The sequence below is a fragment of the Phocoena sinus genome, chromosome 3 (genome assembly GCF_008692025.1).
Source record: "Phocoena sinus isolate mPhoSin1 chromosome 3, mPhoSin1.pri, whole genome shotgun sequence".
NCBI lineage: Eukaryota > Metazoa > Chordata > Mammalia > Artiodactyla > Phocoenidae > Phocoena > Phocoena sinus.
Window position 1 is genome coordinate 115,949,697 of NC_045765.1, and position 6,000 is coordinate 115,955,696.

At 38.9% G+C, this 6,000-nt stretch overlaps 1 pseudogene; it reads right to left on the minus strand.

Annotated features, from left to right (window-relative positions):
* Positions 1-824: 824 nt before the first annotated feature.
* On the minus strand, positions 825-1,654 carry LOC116751920 (annotated as a pseudogene).
* Between the last annotated feature and the right edge of the window lie 4,346 nt (positions 1,655-6,000).

A 6,000-nucleotide genomic window follows, 5' to 3' on the forward strand; every position in this document is an offset into this window, starting at 1 on the left:
ACCCAGCAGAGAAACCATCACTGGTCCAGAGACTTTGAAAGGTGGGCCAGGTAGATCCAGGCTTGGGCCTCAGTCCTGTCTGCTGACAATTTGAAGTCATATCAGGAAAGAAACAGAGGGCACCAGTCATGCAGACCATGAACAGAAAGGAGCAGAGGCTCAGGACTCCTCATCCCAACTCTGCTGCTGCCTCACAGGGCGGAGGGGTAGGAAGGGCCCTGGAGCTCAGGAGTGGAAAGTCTTTTTTCAGCCCCAAACAATTTACTCAAGCTCAATCTTGAGTATGGACTACCAGGAAGGCCCAATGTGTAAAACAGATCTTGGGCTGGACTCCTTTGGAATACAGCTCGGTCCTATCTGACCTGCCCTTTTTTACCACACACAAGGAAACTGGGACCCAGAGAAGGCAATGCTTCCCTAAGCTCACACAGCTGGTTCATGACAAAGAACAAAAGAGAAACAGTCCAGACGTCTCCATGTTGATGAAGACAGATTTCAGGACCAGCCAGGAGAAGTGGGAAGACGAACTGAAGAGGCAGCTGGAGGTAAGAAAGAGTGAGGGAAACCTTGCCCAGGGAGGACAAAGTCCTGAGGGAAAGAGGTGACTTGACAGGTCCCTCAGGAAAAGGGGGCCCTGGGAATGGGGCCAAGTCCTTTGAAAGGGGGTGGTGGCAGGAAACAGCTCAACTTTTGCCATCAAGGCAGCTCTGTACTGGGGAAAAAGCTCCAGGACTCTTCCAACTGAGGGTTCCTTTAAGTGCGGGGCTCTTGGAAATTGCAAGGACTGGAGTTTACTATATGGTATGCATGAGTGTGGTGGGTCATTACGTGTTACCATGCAAGTAAAGGCTTCCTAGTAGTTAAATACATAAACTTGAATTAAAGCTATTGAGAATTCAAGAAAAGTAAACAAGATCAAAATAATAAAATGTGGTAAAAGCCGTAGTAGGGCTAACACTTATTAAGCCTTGCTCCTCCAATTAAATGAATTAATAGGAGGCCAGCAGTAGTGCTGGCCGTTAGGTATACAGCTAAGGCTGTTGGTTGAATAAACAGCCTAATGGGTTAGATAGTTACTAATATAGGACTGAGTGGGATGGTTGTCCCTTGGGGCAGGAAATGGGCCATAAAGATGCTTCTGTTTTCTGGGGGAAGCGGTAATTACTGTTCCTGTTCATAAAGGAATAGCGATTCCTAGATTTATTGAGAGCTGTGTAGCAGGTATAAATGAATGTGGTAGAAGGCTTAGTAGATTTTTTGAGCCAATAAATAAAATATTGATAAGTGATGTATGAGGGATCACCTTTACTTGCATGACAATGCAGAGTGACCCACCAAACTCATGCTTATCATGTAGTGAATCCCAGTCCCTGCCCACTTAGAGGAGCCCTGCGCTTACAAGAACCTTCATTTGGAAGGGTCCCGGCGCTTTTTCCCAGTGGCAGAGCTGCCTCGATGGCGAAAGTTGTGCTGCTTCAGGTGGCCATTATTTGTTTTGATGTAAGTTGAATTCGTCATTGTTGGATAGAAATTACACGGTTATTAATTTGTTGGTGAAGTATGGGAAATAAAACACTTGGGAAACTATTGGAATAACAATAGGTAATTCTGTTATTGTTTGGGTAGCGAAAGAGGCGAATAAATCTTTGTTCATTTTGTTTCTCAAGGGGTGTAATGTTTTGATGGTTTGTTTGTTTTGCGGTACGCCGGCCTCTCACTCTTGTGGCCTCTCCGTTGCGGAGCACAGGCTCCGGACGCTCATGCTCAGCGGCCATGGCTCACGGGCGTAGCCGCTCCACGGCATGTGGGATCTTCCCGGACCGGGGCACGAACCCGTGTCCGCTGCATCGGCAGGCGGACTCTCAGCCACTGCGCCACCAAGGAAGCCCCGTTTTGATGTTTTGTTTTCAATTCTGAGTTGAAAGATAAGAATGTTTTGAAAGTTTTAACTGAAATATAATAAATAGTACTATAATTATAATAGTGATGAGTCACGTTAATGTATCTAGTTGTGGAATATCCTTAAGGGAAGGTTAAAATTCTCAGTCTTTAACTTAAAAGGTTTATGCTATTCAGCTTCTTAATGATTTTATAATTTGATGCCGATCATTTTTGAAATATTTTAGTGGAATTAATTCGAGGTCAATAGGCATGAGGCTATGACATAACCCCCAAATTTCTGAACGTTGTCCACAGTATGAGCCTGGTCATGTAGCATTAGGGTTGTTTAAGGTGCCCTGCAGTAGCATCTGTCTTGAGGCCTACGGAGGGAATAGCTCATGAGTGTAGGATGTTTTCGGGTGAAATTAGTATTTGGACTGTTATTTCTGTAGGTGAGACTGCTCCATTATATATTTGTAGTAGTCCTCCTGGTTTTAGATCTGTTGTAGGAATTATATAGGAATCAATTATATAGGAATCAAAATTTAGAGCTTCACATTTTGTGTATTCACAGCTTCATTATCATTGGTCACCTAAAGTTTTTACAGTTAGGGAAGGATTATTAATTTCAACTATTATATAAAGAATTTGTAATGATGGTAGAGCACTTAAAATTAGAATAATAGCAGCTAGAATAGTTCAAGCTGTTTCTACCTCTTGTGCATCTATTGTACTTGTGTGAGTTAGTTTAGTTGTTAGTAGTGATGAAATGATGTAAATAACCAAAGAACTAACTGGGAAAGCAATTATAAGTGTATAATCGTGAAAATGTAAAAGTTCTTCTATAATAGGCAATGTTGAGTCTTGTAAGCTTAGTTGGAATGGATACGGCATAGAGATGTAAAAGGTTTGAACCCATAATTTAATTTGACAAAGTTATATAGTTTTTACTAATATCTTACTTATTGAGAAAGACAGTGGTTATGAAGTTGGCTTGAAACCAGTTGGAGAAGTTTCGATTCCTTCCTTTCTTAAATTTATGTAAGTAGGTTCTTCAAATGTATGATATGGTGGGAAATATCCATGCAACCATTTAAGATTGGAAGTTGTTAACTCCACTACTGATACTTCTTGTTTAGATGCGAAAGCTTGTCGTATTATAAAAGTTACTGGTATTACTGCTGTTAATGAAATGAACCTGTGGATGAGATGGTATTTCATGTTGTGTATGCATCTGTATATTCAGAGTAACACCTCGGTAGTCCTGAAAGGCCAAGAAAATGCTGTGGAAAGAGATTTATATTAATGCTTACAAATTTAATTGTAAAATGAAGCTTTGCTCAGGCTGAGTCTATAGCCTAAAAATAACGAGAATCAGTGGACAAAGCCTCTTATGATGGTCAGTACTGCTTCTGTTGATATGATGTAGTGAAAGTGTCCTGCTGCACAGCATGTATCATGAAAAACACTGTCTAAGGATGAATTAGCTAGGACAGTTTCTGTTAAACCTCCTACTGTAAATAAGAAAATAAAACCTAAGGCTCATAATATGGCTGGTGATCATTTTATTATCACCTCCATTAGTTGCTAATCAACTAAATACTTTTACTCCTATGGGGATGGCAGTAATTAGAGTAGCTGACGTAATACATGCTCATATCAACATCTGTTCCTACTCTGGACATGTGTTGAGCTCATACGAGAAAGCCTGGGGAGACATTATGGCTCAGACTATTCCTATATACCCCAAAGGTTCTTTTCTTCCCAAATGATATTTGATGGTATGTGATATTATCCTGAAGCCGGTAAAAGAAGGATGTAAAAATCTGGGTGGCCAAAGAAATCAGAATAAATGTTGATATAAAATTGGATCACCTTCAGGATCAAAGAAAGATTGATAGACTGTGGTTATTAACAATAAAGTGATTCTGGCTGCTAGAAGTGGGAGTGGCAATAGTAATAGTATGGTCAGAAGTAGGATGGGTCAAACAAACAGTGGTGTTTGCTAATGAGATATAGCTGGAGTTTTTATACTAATAACTGTGGTAATAAAATTAATAGCACCTAGAATTGAGTATACACCTGCTAAAAGTAGGGGAAAAAATGGTTAGGTCAGCCGAAGCTCCCATGTAGGCTAGACTGCCAGCTAAACATAGATATACTGTTCAGGCATGTTCAGCCTGTTAGCCTGTTCTAAAAATGGTGGTGGAAGAAGTAAAAAACTTATTTATTGGGAGAAATGCTATATCAGGTGCTCCAGTTATTAGTGGAGCTAGTCAGTTTCTGAATCCTCCAATTATAGTAGGTATGACTATGAAATTAGGTATAAGTATGAAATTAGGTATAACTATGAAATTATTACAAATGCATGGGTGGTACAGCTACATTGTAGATTTGATCATCTCCTAATAAAGCTCTGGGCCTGGTTTGGCATGATTAAGAGGCTTAAGACAGTACCTCTATTCTGGCACAGGCACCAAAAAACAGATGCTCAGTGACTATAACTTTATGGTTTGTTGAGAATAATCAGCAGTTTATGAACATAGTGAAATGGCTGAGCAAGCGTTAGACTGTAAATCTAAAGACAGGTTGAGGCCTCTTTTTGCCAAGCCCTGTGGTGAATGACATATCGAATTGCAAATTCAAAGAAGCAGCTTTAATTCTGCCTGGCTTCTCCCCTGAATGGAGACAGTAGATTGAAACCAACTGACTCGAGTATTTAGCTGTTAAATAAAATTCTGTGGGGTGAAAGCTTATCAAATCTAGTAAGAATTTAGTTTAATAAAAGAGTGTGATTTGCATCCAGTTGATGTAAGATAAAGTCTTGCAATCCTTATTTTCAGGAATTCAGTAAATACTACTTGCTTAGGGCTTTGAAGGGTCTTGGTCTGTGCTAACCTAAATTCCTAATCCAGTACTGATAATATTGATGATAAGGGAAGAAACACTGTTGATATTATGATTAGTGGTGGTAAAAATATTATTCATTTCATGTTTTTGTATTGTCATTTTATTTCATGTTATTTATTGACGGGGATGTGGTTAGTGATGTAGAGCAGATTAATCATATATAGATTGAGTAGTGCTATGATAGCTGTTAATGTTGGTAAAATATTATTTTTTGTTATTTCTTGAGTAATCATTCATATAGGTAAAAACCCTGAAAAGTGGTGGGAGGCCTCATAATGATAATATAATAGTGAGAATAATTATAGCAATTAAGGGTGTTTAATAAATTAGGAGAAGGATAACATTGTGGTGGATGAATTATATATAAATAATGTAATGAGTGTTATGATATAAGTATAGGATTATTATAGTTGGATTATAAACTATAACAGCTGTTATTCAACCTATGTAACCAATTGATGAGTAGGCTATGATTTTTTGTAGTGGGGTTTGGTTAAGACTTCTTCATCCTCTTCCTATGACTGATTAAAAAAATATAGCTCTAAAGAAGTTGTGGCACATATATACAATGGAATATTACTCAGCCATAAAAAGAAACGAAATTGAGTTATTTGTAGTGAGATGCATGGACCTAGAGTCTGTCATACAGAGTGAAGTAAGTCAGAAAAAGAAAAACAAATACCGTATGCTAACACATATATACGGAATCTAAGGAAAAAAAAAAGAAAAAGTCATGAAGAACCTAGGGGCAAGATGGGAATAAAGACACAGACCTACTAGAGAATGGACTTGAGGACATGGGGAGGGGGAAGGGTAAGCTGGGACGAAGTGAGAGAGTGGCATGGACATATATACACTACCAAATGTAAAATAGTTAGCTAGTGGGAAGCAGCCATATAGCACAGGGAGATCAGCTCGGTGCTTTGTGACCACCTAGAGGGGTGGGATAGGGAGGGTGGGAGGGAGACACGAGAGGCAGGTGATATGGGGGATATATGTATATGTATGGCTGATTCACTTTGTTATAAAGTAGAAACTAACACACCATTGTAAAGCAATTATACTCCGATAAAGATGTTAAAAAAATATATATATATATAGCTCTAATTAGTAACATGTTTAGATTAATGGATGGTGAAACTCGATATAAAATTGATAGTGGTACAAGTTTCTGTAATGTTAATAAAATTAGGACAGATATTAGTGGAG